This window comes from Oncorhynchus keta, chromosome 25 (assembly GCF_023373465.1).
Source record: "Oncorhynchus keta strain PuntledgeMale-10-30-2019 chromosome 25, Oket_V2, whole genome shotgun sequence".
NCBI lineage: Eukaryota > Metazoa > Chordata > Actinopteri > Salmoniformes > Salmonidae > Oncorhynchus > Oncorhynchus keta.
This window is the reverse complement of record NC_068445.1, coordinates 18,079,974-18,097,524: the sequence shown is the minus strand read 5'-3', so window position 1 is coordinate 18,097,524 and position 17,551 is coordinate 18,079,974. Positions and strand designations below refer to the sequence as shown.

At 42.7% G+C, this 17,551-nt stretch overlaps 1 protein-coding gene across 7 annotated transcripts in view; it reads left to right on the top strand.

Moving 5' to 3' along the window:
• Positions 1–373: 373 nt before the first annotated feature.
• sorbs3 (sorbin and SH3 domain containing 3) overlaps positions 374–17,551 on the top strand; it is a 40,423-nt gene continuing 23,245 nt past the window's right edge. For 5 of the 7 annotated variants that reach the window (XR_008078898.1, XM_052478775.1, XM_052478777.1 and 2 more), the window contains exon 1: positions 9,134–9,246. The gene's annotated coding sequence lies outside the window, so the exon portion shown is untranslated. Of the gene's footprint in view, positions 540–3,534; positions 3,661–9,133; positions 9,247–17,551 lie in introns of those variants that run through there. The other 2 variants (XM_052478773.1, XM_052478774.1) reach the window with 2 other exon arrangements.

Sequence of the window (17,551 nt, the reverse complement as noted above, 5' to 3'; positions counted from 1 at the left end):
GGCAGTGTTACACTGTTAATGAAGAGCTAGGCAACACCTTCTAAATTCAAGAGGCAGATCACAGGCCACAAGTTTAACACGACCAGTTGTGTGACTTGAAACCAATGCCATAACCCACTAAATATCAATTTCTTATACACCTTTCTTCTTCATTTATGGTTGGTGTGACTCAGCTGATGGTAAGGTGACATGATGCTGGAAGCCTGGAACAGTTGGTTTTCTCTCACGAGGAGATAATGTGGATGGATGGGAACAGAGAGGGTTGTTGATCTCACAGCACAGCCAGGCTGTTAAATATTTATCTTGGATGGCAGAGCGGAGCTGGGTTGCAGTCAGGACAGAGAGAGATAGAGAGAGAGAGCCAGAGAGAGGAGGAATCCACTAGTCCACCATGGGCCTGAAGAATATCTGAGGACTGAGTCAGACGTTGGGTAAGACAGAGGGGCCAGCTAGCCTCTCTACCACAGGTTGTCAGGAATAACAACAAAACTAAGGAACTCTGTGAACCGAAACAGGAGGAATAACGTTGTACCTGTACTGTAAGTACACTACTTTCTGGACCAGATTATCTCTACTTCTGCACAGGTTGTTTATGTTGAGAAACAGGTTGTTTATACTGCTGTCATAACAGCTGTCATTACAACAGTTTAAATGTCATTTCTCCAACCACTACCACATTCAATGAGTTTCTTGTTCTTCAGCACGTTTGATATTCTAAAGTAGAAAGCAGTTACCAATGTGTCCACTTTACACTGCTGTCCTGCTACATACTACAGTACTTTCCTCTGCAACACACTACTTCCCAAACTGGGTGGGCAAGAGAGGCCTGCCTTTGCAGCATGGGGACGGCTGTTTTTGGAGCAGACCATGGAAACACGGATTCTTCTCCTCCAGCTTTGGGAATGTGTATATAATGTAAATGTGTGACTAAGTGTGTTAGTGTGAGCCCAGGTCTGTATTTTGAATTTGTGTATTCGTGCAGAGATAGCAACCCTAGCATTGCATTGCTTTGTGTCAACTTACATTATGACTCAAGGTTTACTTTAGCAAATCTGCATCTCATTCTCTCACACCAACCTTTCTCAGAGCATTTCTTTTAATTCTGTATGTAAATCCGAGACAGTCCATTTAGTATTATATGTTTAGTTTAGTATGGTATGTATTCATTTGTGGATGTCCATCACCCATTTCGTATGAAACAGTGGGGCAAAAAAGTATTTAGTAAGCCACCAATTGTGCAAGTTCTCCCACTTAAAAAGATGAGAGAGGCCTGTCATCATAGGTACACTTCAACTATGACAGACAAAATGAGAAAAAAAATCCAGAAGATCACATTGTAATGTGATGAAATGTGACATTTTAATGAATTTATTTGCAAATTATGGTGGAAAATAAGTATTTGGTCAATAACAAAAGTTTATCTCAATACTTTGTTATATACCCTTTGTTGGCAATGACAGAGGTCAAACATTTTCTGTAACTCTTCACAAGGTTTTCACACACTGTTGCTGGTATTTTGGCCCATTCCTCCATGCAGATCTCCTCTAGAGCAGTGATGTTTTGGGGCTGTTGCTGGGCAACACGGACTTTCAACTCCCTCCAAAGATTTCCTATGAGGTTGAGATCTGGAGAGTGGCTAGACCTTGAAATGCTTCTTACGAAGCCACTCCTTCGTTGCCCGGGCGGTGTGTTTGGGATCATTGTCATGCTGAAAGACCCAGCCACGTTTCATCTTCAATGCCCTTGCTGATGGAAGGAGGTTTTCACTCAAAATCTCACTATACATGGCCCCATTCATTCTTTCCTTTACACGGATCAGTCCTCCTGGTCCCTTTGCAGAAAAACAGCCCCAAAGCATGATATTTCCACCCCCATGCTTCACAGTAGGTATGATGTTCTTTGGATGCAACTCAGCATTCTTTGTCCTCCAAACACGACAAGTTGAGTTTTTACCAAAAAGTTATATTTTGGTTTCATCTGACCATATGACATTCTCCCAATCTTCTTCTGGATCATCCAAATGCTCTCTAGCAAACTTCAGACGGGCCTGGACATGTACTGGCTTAAGCAGGGGGACACGTCTGGCACTGCAGGATTTGAGTCACTGGCGGCGTAGTGTGTTACTGATGGTAGGCTTTGTTACTTTGGTCCCAGCTCTCTGCAGGTCATTCACTAGGTCCCCCCGTGTGGTTCTGTGATTTTGTGTTCTTGTGATCATTTTGACCCCACAGGGTGAGATCTTGCGTGGAGCCCCAGATCGAGGGAGATTATCAGTGGTCTAATAATTGCTCCGACAGTTGATTTCTTCAAACCAAGCTGCTTACCTATTGCAGATTCAGTCTTCCCAGCCTGGTGCAGGTCTACAATTTTGTTTCTGGTGTCCTTTGACAGCTCTTTGGTCTTGGCCATAGTGGAGTTTGGAGTGTGACTGTTTGAGGTTGTGGACAGGTGTATTTTATACTGATAACAAGTTCAAACAGGTGCCATTAATCAGGTAACGAGTGGAGGACAGAGGAGCCTCTTAAAGAAGAAGTTACAGGTCTGTGATAGACAGAAATCTTGCTTGTTTGTAGGTGACCAAATATTTATTTTCCACCATAATTTGCAAATCATTAAAAATCCTACAATGTGATTTTCTGGATTTTTTTTCTCATTTTGTCTGTCATAGTTGAAGTGTACCTATGATGAAAATTACAGGCCTCTCTCATCTTTTTAAGTGGGAGAACTTGCACAATTGGTGGCTGACTAAATACTTTTTTGCCCCACTGTATGATAACAATTACAATTCGTATTGTATGCTACAAATTTGCAAAACGTATGATATTTTACGAATTCTAGCTAGGTGGCTAACATTAGCTAGGCTAGGGCTTAGGTGTTAGGGGAAGGGTTAGCTAAAAAGGTTAAGGTCAAGGTTAGGGGAAGGGTTAGCTAAAAGGGTTAAGGTAAGGATTAGGGTTAGGGGAAGAGTTAGCTAACATGCTAAGTAGTTGCAAAGTAACTCAAAAGTAGTAATTAGTTGAAAAGTTGCTGATTAGCAAAAATGCTAAAGTAGTCCATGACGAGATTCAAACTCTCAACATTTGGGTTGCTAGACGCTCGCACTATACTCCCACCCATCCACCCCTACCAAGTAACGTTCTGTCTTTTGTAACCACACCAAACGTAACATATCATACTAATGCAAGTCAGATTTACATTTACTATGTCAAGTCTAGTTTATGAGACCAGGCTGCTCACACAGGCCTTAGACTGTGAATGGAGCACCATACTATTACTGGATCTATCTCAAACAAAAGTCTGTTTATTTAGATGGCTATGGAAATGGCCTCCTCGGTTCCTGCTCATGGAACACAAAAGGTCGGTGCCACTGAGGCTGTGCCTGCATGGGGATTTCTATTATTTCCAGCTGCAGATGGAAACTATTACAAAGTCGCTGTATAGTGGAGTGGGGGGGGTGCATGCTCAAACACACACCCACACACACATACATACACACATACAGTCACTCACTGACACAAAAAAAACATTCAAACTCAAGCTCGCAGAAGATAAAAGACACCCTGTTGGCTGGAGAGAGTGAGAAAGAGCGGCAGTGGTTCTCTCCCTCCCTCCTTCTTTTTCTTTCTCTAGAACACCTCTCTACTCAGCCTGCACTGCTCTGTAAGTACAACTCTCTCTCTCTCTCTCTCTCTCTCTCTCTCTCTCTCTCTGTCTGTCTCTGGTGCTCCACACCAAGACTAAAAAACAGTTCATATTGTGAGACTCCTGCTCTCTCTCTTCTGCTCTATCACTTAGAGGACTGAAGAGATCAGGAGCATAATGACAGGATTATTACACTTGAACTGTGGGAACTGGAACTCTGTTTATCTTTAGTTCTCCATGTGTGTCAATTGCTTTTTGTCTGAATATGGTTAAACAGTAACAGCATAGTAGTTCTGGTAGAGTTCTAACATTGTGTTAGGGAGGAGCTATCTTTCACTGTCTACGGTTGAGCAGATAGGAATCAGAACTCCACGGAAAAACAGGTTTCTGCTGTTTCCATGGCTGTTGTTTTGGGCTAAGAGCTATGCTGAATGAAACCACTTCAGTGTTGCGCTTCTGGTTATGCTGTGCATGTTCATGTACACATAATGTATACGTTAATTTGTTCATTCGTTCATTCAACATGCCAGTGTTTTATCATGATCATGTTGTTACCATCCCATATGTGAAGGGCTTGCTAGTAATTTAACTATCATTTCCACTTCTATGGTTTTGGTGCTTGTTCTCTGTTTAGCTTGTTTAAAAAAAATTTACCCCCTCTTTTCTCCACAATTTTGATTTTGTCTCTTCACGGCAACTCTCCAACTGGCTCGGGAGAGGCGAAGGTCGAGTCATGCGTCCTCAGAAACATGACCCGCCAAACCGCGCTTCTTAACACCGGCCCGCTTAACTCGGAAGCCAGCCGCACCAATGTGTCGGAGGAAACACTGTTCAACTGACAACCGAAGTCAGCCGGCAGGCGCCCGGCCCGCCACAAGTAGTCGCTAGAGCAAGTAAAGCCAAGTAAAGCCCCCCCAGCCAAACCCTCCCTTAACCCGGACAACGCTGGGCCAATTGTGCGCCGTCCTATGGGACTCCCGCTCACGGCTGGTTGTGATCCCATCCTGGGATCAAACCTGGGTCTGTAATGATGCCTCAAGCACTGTGATGCAGTGCCTTAGACTGCTGCGCCACTCAGGAAGCTGGGTTGTTTTATCCTAGTAGTAGATAACCTTGAGAGCTCCAAATGGATAATGATTATTCAGATTCTTCTTTGGGCAAACCACCACAAGCATATCTTCTTGTGTTCATTCCTCTACTCTTATACTCAGGGTGAATAAGTGCTGTGCATCTCAGTGCTGATAGAGAGAACGAAATAGAGGTTTCTTATCATAGGTTAACTCTCAGAAGAGCATTCCTCTAAGGAGAGTCTAAGCAGAGGTATGCATGGGAATGGTTGGCTTCACCATCAGTCAGCATTATGGCTCATAGGGTTGGGAGATGGACCGACCGCTGTCACCAAAGGTTTGTGTACAAGCAAAACAAACCAACAACCCCCATGGTGCTGTTGTGTCCTTCTGAAAGGCATTGTAAGAACACTGTCACATTGTACACTGAGTGTACAAAATATTATCTTTCCATGACATAGACTGACTTGGTGAATCCAGATTTAAGCTATGATCTCTTATTGATGTCACCTGTTAAATCCACTTCAATCAGTGTAGATGAAGTGGATAAGATGAGTCAAAGAAGGCTTTTTAAGCCTTGAGACGATTAAGACATGGATTGTGTATGCGTGCCATTCAGAGGGTGAATGGGCAAGACAAAATATTTAAGTGCCTTTGAATGGAGTATGACTGTGTTGAGAACTGCAACGCTGCTGGGTTTTCACCTTCAAGTTAACCGTGTGTATCAAGAATGGTCCACCACCCAAACAACATCCAGCCAACTTGACACAACTGTGGAAAGCATTGGAGTTACAATATGCCACTGTGGAACACTTTCAACACCTTGTAGAGTCCATGCCCAACGAATTGAGGCTGTTCTGAGGGGAAAAGGGGATGCAACTCAATATCAGGAAGGTGTTCCTATTGTTCACTCAGTGTGTGTCCGGCTGTATGGGAGACGGTGATGATCATTTAGCCTGAATGGGAGACAGTTGTGATCATTTAGGCTGTATGGGAGACAGTGGTGATTATTTAGGCTGTATGGGAGACAGTGGTGATCATTTAGGCTGTGTGGGAGACAGTGATGATCATTTAGGCTGTATGGGAGACCATGGTGATCATTTAGGCTATATGGGAGACAGTGGTGATCATTTAGGCTATATGGGAGACAGTTATGATCATTTAGGCTGTATGGGAGACAGTTATGATCATTTAGGCTGTATGGGAGACAGTTATGATCATTTAGGCTGCATGGGAGACATTGGTGATAATTTAGGCTGTATGGGAGACAGTGGTGATCATTTAGGCTGTATGGGAGACAGTGGTGATCATTTAGGCTGTATGGGAGACCATGGTGATCATTTAGGCTATATGGGAGACAGTGGTGATCATTTAGCCTGAATGGGAGACAGTTGTGATCATTTAGGCTGCATGGGAGACAGTGGTGATTATTTAGGCTGTATGGGAGACAGTGGTGATCATTTAGGCTGTATGGGAGACAGTGATAATCATTTAGGCTGTATGGGAGACCATGTTATGATCATTTAGGCTATATGGGAGACAGTGGTGATCATTTAGGCTATGGGAGACATTATGATCATTTAGGCTGTATGGGAGACAGTTATGATCATTTAGGCTGTATGGGAGACAGTGGTGATCATTTAGGCTGCATGGGAGACATTGGTGATAATTTAGGCTGTATGGGAGACAGTGGTGATCATTTAGGCTGTATGGGAGACAGTGGTGATCATTTAGGCTGTATGGGAGACAGTGGTGATCATTTAGGCTGTATGGGAGACAGTGGTGATCATTTAGGCTGTATGGGAGACAGTGGTGATCATTTAGGCTGTATGGGAGACAGTGGTGATCATTTAGGCTGTATGGGAGACAGTTATGATCATTTAGGCTGCATGGGAGACATTGGTGATAATTTAGGCTGTATAGGAGACAGTGGTGATCATTTAGGCTGTATGGGAGACAGTGGTGATCATTTAGGCTGTATGGGAGACAGTGGTGATAATTTAGGCTGTATGGGAGACAGTGGTGATCATTTAGGCTGTATGGGAGACAGTGGTGATCATTTAGGCTGTATGGGAGACAGTGGTGATCATTTAGGCTGTATGGGAGACAGTGGTGATCATTTAGGCTGTATGGGAGACAGTGGTGATCATTTAGGCTGTATGGGAGACAGTGGTGATCATTTAGGCTGTATGGGAGACAGTGGTGATCATTTAGGCAAAGGTCATCTAAGGATAAACCAGCTGAACTGACAGTTTTTATATTAAACGTCTTTCAGTGTTCATCAATACTTTGTAATAGGATTGTACTACTATGTATTAAATCTTAAAGGCTTGATGGAAACCAACTAGTTCCTTTTATGGGCAGTTTTGATTGTTTAATTCCAAATGCATGATTCTATTTTGCTATAAATTCAGATACTGTAGTCTAGTGCTTTACTAGGAAATGTTTTTCCTAAGCAGTAGTAAAAGTATGCAGCCTATAGCCATCATGAAGTGAGGTAGTTCACTGGTATGTGACAGAGATTTATATCATGATTTATTTACTCACTTGGCTTGGCATTTGGGATTTTAATGACCCACACAATTGTTTCATAGAAACATCCTGGAACATCCAGGAAAATACCACTGAGGTTGGACAGCGTTTGATAGAAACATACTGGAACATGGTGACATACCACCGAGACAGGACAGGATTGAATGTGTTTTGCTGTAGTTGAAAGTTGCTAGGTGGGATTTACCAGTCTGGTACAGAGCTTGAGAGTTGCTAGGGTTAAGTTATTAGGATCCCATCACTGTTACTAAAACCATGCTATGAACTCAGTGGGATAGTGAAACAAGCTACAGTTCCCACCTCTCCAAATATAGTATTTCTCATTGGAGGGAGGTACAGGCAAGATGGCAGTGAGAGAGAAAGATATGTATGTGTATAGGGGAGAGAGAGAAGGAGAGAAGAGTTAGGGGGAGTGTTTGTGAGAGAGGTGCTGGGTCCTCGGCCAAAGCAGCGATCCCCTCTTGCACCTCATTGAGCCACAGAGTGACAGGGTGCAGGATTGGGTCACAGCGGGGGACTGTGCCTGCCTGACTTCCCTAACTCGGACCTATAGCCTTATCCACTACAGGCCAAACTATCCAGGACCATTTCTTCTCCTAGGGCTAAAAAACTGCTTTCCTTTGGCAAAAACAACCTCCAGAGAAGGGGTGAAGACTCAGTAAGTGGATACTGCCTGGTATTTGCCTGAGTTTCACTGTCCCAAGCCAGACCACTGACTTATTAAAAAAGAGTTGACTCTTTCAATTCCAACCTGGAACTGGCCAAGGAGAGGGGCTTACACACACGCACGCGCACACACACACGCATCCGCACACACACACATTCGCACACAGCTTATCAAATCATTTGTAGTTTATAGCTGGTCTGTCTGGAAAGTGCAATAAAGGTGAGTGGACTACCACCTGCAACGTGGGACGTGTAAAGGTTAACTCAGTACCTGAGAAACATGTGACAGAAACATTTATGTCAGCATACAAAACTTCAGGGTTTAATCCAGTTTCTCTCCATTGGCAAACACTGCATACAAACTGTAGAACCCAGTTCAAATTGTCCATGTATGGTAGAGAGAACAACTAAGGAATATGAGAGTGTGCTGCTCTCTTTACTTTAACACAGTATAGTGCCATGTACTGTAATATCTCATGCACTTGATGTACGTCTGTGTGCCCCAAGGGCTAAATATTATGAAAGGCAAATTAGATATTTGAAAACAGAATCTCTGGATTGCTATCAGTGGCTGAAGCATATTAAAATTGATTCACCTGCCCTCACATATAGTTTCTCTTTAGTCATCGTACTAACGTGCTGTAGTTGGATATCAGTGATGTGTGAAAGGGCAGGGGATGTGAGAGAGACCAGCTTTGTCTGTCTGTCTAGGGTCTAGTGGTGGCTCCAGTGTCAGTATGATACATGGGGTGGACCCCCCAAAAGACTAATGATGCCAGAGGATCATCAGAGAACCCCCCTGGACCTCCCCTCCTCTCTACTCCCATCCCTTTGACTGGACAGAGACCTGGCCTGTATATGCCCGCGGAACAGACACAAACAAACAGCAGCACAAAAGAGAGGGAGTCATGGGAGAGAAATCCACAGAGAGAGAGGTGTGTGATAGGGTGGGGTGTTGGAGAGGTGGAGGTGATGAACTATTTCCATTCCCCTTTGGTTAACCCTGCGCTGTGAAATATCACCTCATCACAACAATGGGCCCTCTTCATTGAAGGAGCCCCACACTGACAAGCAAAGAGGAGGGTGCCTTTTGAACACGGCCCAGGGGTTGCCATGGCTATGCCTGTCAACCGGGAAGTCCTTCACAGGCGGAGCAAGTCCAGAGAGAGAGAGAGAGAGAGAGGGAGAGAGGGAGGGCGGGCGGGTGGGAAAGAGAGAGCGCGAGTAGAGAGTGACTGCCCACAACATATTGGGCTTACATGCACCACGGAGCAGACAGGACTTTGAGAGGTGGGTTGTTCCCTGGGATTCTGCATCAGAGGTGAGTAGCCTACATTTTTCCTATGATGAGGCAGTACTGTATGATGAGGCAGTACTGTAGGATGACATAGCATTTGATACACTTGTCAGATATAGCCAGACAGATATTTTGCACTAACTATGTAACTATGTAATCACGTGGTTGTGCTAGGTTGTGCTTTGCTCTGTTTTTATTGAAGAGTTGATTAGCCTGCCCGTCGGCCTGTCTGCTCCTTGCTTACTTGCTTCACAGGATTGGTGAGGTAGACTTTCCCAGGAATTTGTCCGTGGTTTCTTTTAGAGACTCTCAGTAAACTGAGAGGATGGCCATACAGCGAGACCCAGTACAATATAAATATACTTACGTTAAGGCTGTCTCATTCTGACAAAAGAGGCTGATTTATTCTGCTACCCTCAGTGATGGCGTCAATGCTGTGATTTAGGAACTGTCCTAGAGTAGCAGTCTGAGTTGTGGCATGTGGATGATTGAGTGGAGGAGAGGAGAGGAGAGGGCAGCTCTGAGGCACCCCCTGTCACATTACAGGAACACAGAGGGTGGGCATGAGAGGAGGGGGCTGTGTTATTATGGTCCTTACTCACTGCTCTGCCCACGGGTTTGGAAATACTGTACTGTAATCATGGGGGCTTTCTTATTAACTCTGTATAGAGGTGTGATTCCCATGATGTGACATGTGGAAATAAACGTCACTGTCAGGGACACTTCCCTGGGACACTGCCCCTAACACAGGGCCCACTGGCTCCAGACATGTTCTCCCTTTACCTTGGGGGTTATTATGGATGTCAAGAGGATTTCTACACCCTGCACTGATCCTCTTTGAGCTCTTCTGAGATCTCTCTTGCTCCATCACCACAGCCTATACTCACTGAAAAAAAATAATCATATCAATCATAATTACAAAAATAAAGGAGTGTAAAGGCTGAACTACCTTTCATAGCACTGCATGAGCCCTAATGTGAGTACAGTAACCTCTCTGAAAACTCCAAACACTCTCTGGTTCAGCCGTCATATTATTAGCGGCCCCTCAAAGTGAGGCTATGGTATGTCTGATGAAGAGCATCTAATCTAGCAGGGAACGTAGTATCTCCATTGACAAGTAACACTGAAGCCATGTCTCCCCCAAGCAGCAGGCTGAGGGGAGGGATCACCATACAAGGAGGCAGAATAGTTTCCTTCTGATAAATGTGTGTATCGCTCAATAAACGCATGTCATAAACAGGCCGGGTCCAGGTCCTTGTATGGTCTATGGCTGTGTGTTCACATGGGCCAAGTTGCAGTCTGGAGACAAGGCAGGAAGGAGTGTGTGATTAACCTTGTAGGATACTTTAGAGAACATCTTTATAATAACAACCTGATGATGAGTCACCCCTCAGGTCTTTGAAAAGGATTTGCGATGATCTTACATCCTGTTCAAGCAAAAAGATATTGACGGTCTTTTCAGGTTTATTGCTTTCATACGAAACTTATCCCCTGGAATTTACTACATTGTGTGAGATTATTTGATTAGGCATTACCTGCCTCCTACTCATCCGGAGAGTAGTTGTGCGAGACCAGACATGGCCCACTGGGCCCAGACGTCAGTTTTGATTTACATTTGATTGAGTTTTCAACTAACTCGAATTCATTGTGAAATCAACAAAACATTTCATGTTATTGGATTTAGGTTAAAAGTTGGGTGAAAAAAAAGACAAAATGCCCTTACGATGATGATTTGTTGAAAATCCAATCAGTTTTCCACTTTGATTCAATGTCATCACATAGAGTTTTGGGGTTGAAATGACGTGGAAGCATAGTTGATTCAATCAGTTTTTGCCCAAATGTTTAAAAAAGAAATATATATATATCTATTAAAGGATACATGCAGATGAAGGGATGTTTATGCTGTCTGATATTAAAGAAAACCAAGATGTTTTCAGGACCTGTATTGCACTACACTACAGGAACACACAAACAAACAAAATGACCACTTTAAGCAGACATGTCGGTGTTTTGGTCTGTCCTTATTAGTCTAACTCTGAGCAGGACTTAGATCCGTTCTCATGGCTGGGAACAACATTATGGAGTCAATGATTAACCTGCTCCTTCTGCCAAACACAGCCCCTCACACAGAGGCCAATGGAGGTGGTCAGTCATAGAAATACAATGAATAGAGAGGATGTCGCTATTTTGATTAGTTGCAGTGACTTTTTTAGGTGTCAAATCCATAAAGTGACTTTGCACACCAATTTCACTATACTCAAGCTATGATACTAGTGATGGGAGAAAAATGTATATATTGCAATATTAGAAAAATGTTTTGCTAGATAGTGTTAAATCGGGCTTGTCAGATGTACCTACAACAAACTCTTGTATTTGCTTATAGCTTGTTCTCTATCTTCTTTTAAATAGTGAGGCAACATGTTTTCAGCACTTTTATTTCCATGACTGATCAAAACTAATTTTCTCATGCTCTTTCATCTCTCTCATACTCTCTCTTTTCTCTCATACTCTCTCTTGACCCTCATGCGCTCTCTTCAGAACATCAAATTGCAGTATTGAATTGCAATACATATGGAATTGTGAGAATTGCACTACATATTGTATCAGCACCTCAGTATCGTGATAATTTTGTATTGTGAGGTCCCTGGCAATTCCCAGCCCTATATGATACTACAATGAACTGCACTTTTTGGTTTATGTCAAATAACATGAACAATGTCTAAATTGTGTGAATCAGTGCTTCAATTCAATTGTTGAGTTTCGTCCAATGCACTATTGTAAAGTGGCTGTTCCACTGGATGTCATAAGGTGAATGCACCAATTTGTAAGTCGCTCTGGATAAGAGCGTCTGCTAAATGACTTAAATGTAAATGTAAATGATTCTCTTTCAAGCTGAAAAATGTTTCCATGCTGTTTGGCATGAAGACAAGTTTTTCTATTGTTATTCCAACTGACTGTAAACTCTCCCTCTACCCTGCTGGGGCTCTGGCAGGCTGCCTGTTGTGGTGATACAGTTGGTAGAAGAAGTTCAGGGGTCGCCACCACGACAACCAGAACAACAACTCATGAGGTGTATTTTGTCGCTGTCCTGACAACCATACTCCCTGGGAGAACAATGCAATGGATGAGGAGTTGGTGGAGGTGATGTGGAAGAGGTCAGAGCTGGGCCGAGTCACAGGAAAAACCTCACTGAGCACAGATGTCATTTCAACGTAAACGTTACATTTGGTTGAGTTGTCAACTGACAGGAATTCAATGTGAACTCAACAATACATTTCACCATGGATGTAGGTTAATATTTGGGTGAAAAAAAATAACATTGCCTTTTAATTTCACTAGGCAAGTCAGTTAAGAATGCATTTTTATTTACAATGACAGCCTACATGTAAAGCCCCCGCAGCCAAACCCTCACCTAACTCGGACAACGCTGGGCCAATTGTACACCGCACTATGGGACTCCCGATCACGGCCAGTTGCGATACAGCCTGGAATCAAAACCGGGTCTGTAGTGACGCCTCTAGCACTGCGATGCAGTGCCTTATAACACTGCACCACTCGGGAACTTGCACCACCTTTACACTAATGACTTTTCCAAATCCAATCAGTTTTTCACATTGATTCAATGTCATTATATTGAAAGTTGTTGTTGAAAATATGTGGAAACAAAGTTGGTTCAACCAGTTTTTGCCCAGTGGCCTCCTACAGCAGAGAAGTGGAGGAGAGGAGCAGAGGAGGAGAGGAGCAGAGGAGAAATCTGGGTGACAGAGAAACAGAAACACTAATTTTTCATGAGATCATCCTATTGCAACATTTGACCATAAAAAAATATGTTTTTTGCCCTAGCACTACACAGCTGATGCAAATAATCAACTAATCATCAAGCTTTGATCATTTGAATCAGCCGTGTAGTGTTAGGGCAAAAATCTGTACCCTTTGGGGTCCCGAGAACTGAGCTTGGGAAACGCTGCACTAGCTATTATCAAAGACAGATTTACTCACAAATAAACGAAGATGAACCATACGACAGATCGCTCCAACAACCAGAGTGACATAGGCTATTAACTGAGATTGACAAACAATTTTCACCAAATGTGAATACCAATGATATTGTACACAAGCGATAGATAGCCTTTTATTTATTTTTTTACCTTTATTTAACTAGGCAAGTCAGTTAAGAACAAATTCTTATTTTCAATGACGACCTAGGAACAGTGGGTTAACTGCCTGTTCAGGGGCAGAACGACAGATTTGTACCTTGTCAGCTCGGGGATTTGAACTTGCAACATTTCGGTTACTAGTCCAACACTCTAACCACAAGGATACCCCGCCGCCGCTGCCTATGATGGCATCATATTTTATATCATCCGACGAAATGAAACACTGCTTAACTCAGCTCAGCCATAAACCGATGTAGCATCCACAGTTACAACCAAACAACTCATAGATGTCAGTAAAAAAACTATATATGGACACATTTAATCAGTATAATTTACAACACAAACTCCATAGCCTTTCACAATAGATTTACATACTTCCAATGCACTGCATAATAATTTTATTATTATGTGAAATATTAATACACACACATATATAATAAGATTCCAACGAAATGTCCAACAATCAAAATGACTGAAAAATGCAATTAAAAACATCAAAAAAGTGTCTCATCAAAACTAAATTTGAGCTTGATTAATCAAATGCATCAAAGGATGTTGTCAAATCAAAGCAAATTTTATTTGTCATGTGCGCTGAATACAACAAGTGTAGACTTTACAGTGAAATGCTTACTTAAAAGCCCTTAACCAACAATGCAGTTCTAAGAAAATAGAGTTTAGAAAATATTTACTAAATAAACTAAAGTATAAAATTATTTATTTTTTAAACGTAACACAAAAAAATAACAGTAATGAGGCTACATTCAGGGGGTACAGGTACCGAACAAATGTGCGGGGGTAAAGGTGAGTCGAGGTCATTTGTACATGGTGGTAGGGGCAAAGTGACTATGCATAGATAGTAAACAGCGAGTAACAGCAGTGTAAACAGGGAGTACAGTCGTGGGTGAACAGGGAGTACAGGAAAGGACTAAGCACACACCCCTGAGGGGCCCCCCTGTTGAGGATTAGGGTGGCAGATGTGTCGTTGCCTACCCTTACCACCTGGGGGCGGCCCGTCAGGAAGTCCAGGATCCAGTTGCAGAGGGAGGTGTTTAGTCCCAGGGTCCTTAGCTTTGTGGGCACTAGTGAACAGGCAACTCCGGGATGCTGGCCTTCTAGGCAGAGTTGCAAAGAAAAAGCCATATCTCAGACTGGCCAATAAAAATAAAAGATTAATATGGGCAAAAGAACACAGAACTCTGCCTAGAAGGTGCAGTATAGTGTCCATTCGTCAGACTGTTTTTACTTGCTCGCAACCTTTGTTCAGTTCAAGGGATGCAAGCGCCAAATTAGCCAGGAATGACCACGCCCGTCAACAATTTGAATGGATATGAATGGAAAGCATGCATACCTTGACACCTTTCCTATGGTTTTGTAGCATTCTTAGCATATTTTTTTATTTTGAGCCTAAAAACCACCAGAATCATTGGGAAAAAACATTAGATTAAAAAAAATAATGATTCAAAAATATACAATTATATGTTCTATTTGGCTTTTCACAACAGCTTTTTCATTTGATTATCACAGCATTGCTGACCCTGCCTACCCTGACCCTGCCTACCCTGACCCTGCCTACCCTGACCCTGCCTACCCTGACCCTGCCTACCCCGACCCTGCCTACCCCGACCCTGCCTACCCCGACCCTGCCTACCCCGACCCTGCCTACCCTGACCCTGCCTACCCTGACCCTGACCCTGCCTACCCTGACCCTACGTCACTGATATAGTCATACAGCAGCTTCGCTGTTAGTTATCGAGTTGGTTCCTTGACCTATGTAACTGTGCGTCTCCATTCTACTCAGTTACACGGTTGCTATTCTGGGCCGTGAGGGAAACGTCCCATAGATTTCATGAGAATCAGCAGCAGGGAGTGGTGAAGTTCAGTGACCCCATGCTGACTAACACTTTTCTGTCTCACTGCATCATAGTGCACTGTTACTGTTACTAACACCACCCCCTACTTCCTCTCTCTGCAAAGTACAGTAGTCTGTTGTCTCAATCTAATTAGTCTACTGGTCTCTACTGATCTCTGTATCTATATCTAACATCTGAGTTTGTGAACCATTATCTCATTAAATGGGAGGCAACTGCTTGTGTATTAAAGATAAAGTCACATTTATTGACAACCCCATTCTCTTGAAATGTGAGTCTATTGCAAAGCATCTGGCAAAGTTCAAAGGGACGAAATGAGTTCTGTTGAGCAATGTGTGAGGCCATGTGAGAGGGATTACCACACAGACATCCTCCCTGTCTCCTATTGTCATATTTCTTCAATTATCTATCCTCTTTCCTTGTTCGAAAGCAGCCTGGTTGTTGCCACATAAGGCCACAAGGCAGATGCTGGAAGGCATGGTGAGGGCATTACACAAGGCACACTGCAGCTCTAACAATCTGACATAAGATATTGCATGTGTGAGAAATGTTCAAAATTACTAGAGCATTCCAAATTATACCTGTGTGACGTAATCATGGTATCCAGAGTACAAGAAACATCTTGGACATCAAAGTCAAGTTGACAGACTCTGACATTCCTCACTATAGTAGTAAACCAGCCCTGATCTTGGATTTTCAACCCTATATGGTATACCAGACATTATGAGCTTTGCAGGTGTTTTTTATTCATATGTACAGTATATTGCATTTAGATTAGTAGAATTGTATCTGACTTTGTTTAATACTGTTGGAGGAATCTGCTCCATGTGAATGAGATAGTAATGGTATTTGAACGTTACTAATCAGATAAGAATGTGTGGGGTGTTCAAAGTAAACATATCCCAGGGAGAAGCAAGGTTCTGGAGCAGGATTTGTTGCCAGATATCACAGCTGATTTTGCCTTATTAGGCTGGATCATGTTTGGTGCTCTATGAGTGGTAATATGCGTAGCTCTGGCTGATAGAGTTAGACCTACATCCTCCATCCAGACTCATTTAGGTAAGGAGAATGGTGGAGGCCAAATGCACAGACAGAAGGAGAAACATTTTTTGTGTGCTTCTAATGCATACTGATGGAGATACTTCTACCTATGATTTTATATTTTAAAGGCCCAGCGCAGTCAAAAACGTGATATTCCTGTGTTTTATATATATTTCAACATGAGGCTGGGGAAATACTGTAAAATTGTGAAAATTATGATGATGCCATTTTAGTTTGAAAAGACTGCCTGAAATTTCAGCCTGTTTTGGGATGGAGTTTTGGTCTGCCTGTGTAACAGTATAATTTTTAAACCGTCCCCTCGCCCATACCCGGGCGCGAACCAGGGACCTTCTGCACACATCAACAACAGTCACTCACGAAGCATCGTTACCCATCGCTCCACAAAAGCCGCGGCCCTTGCAGAGCAAGGGGAACTACTACTTCAAGGTCTCAGAGCAAGTGACGTAACCGATTGAAACGCTATTTAGCGCACACCGCTAACTAAACTAGCCGTTTCACATCCGTTACACCTGGTGACATCACAAGTTAATAGAGTTATTGCTTGAGAAATTGCTCTTAGCTAAGAAGCTATTTTTATTTATTTTTGACCATTTTAATTTGAAAACAATCACAATACGGTACTTTTGATTTGATGTTGAGATAAAAAAAACACTGCATTGGATCTTAAAGTTGTTTTTGTTGTGATGCCAAAGATACTAAAAGTACCTAGGCTGGAATTCTTTCAAACTTGCAGTAAGGAAGTGATATTGTTACTGCCATAATTGGAAGTGCATTTGAAGTAATTTGGTGAATCAGAAAATGCTAAAGGATACTATTCTAATAAACGCATTAATTTTTGCAGTGCATACGTTATGTACAGTGCCTTGCGAAAGTATTCGGCCCCCTTGAACTTTACGACCTTTTGCCACATTTCAGGCTTCAAACATAAAGATATAAAACTGTATTTTTTTGTGAAGAATCAACAACAAGTGGGACACAATCATGAAGTGGAACGGCATTTATTGGATATTTCAAACTTTTTTAACAAATCAAAAACTGAAAAATTGGGCATGCAAAATTATTCAGCCCCCTTAAATGAATACTTTGTAGCGCCACCTTTTGCTGCGATTACAGCTGTAAGTCGCTTGGGGTATGTCTCTATCAGTTTTGCACATCAAGAGACTGACATTTTTTCCCATTCCTCCTTGCAAAACAGCTCGAGCTCAGTGAGGTTGGATGGAGAGCATTTGTGAACAGCAGTTT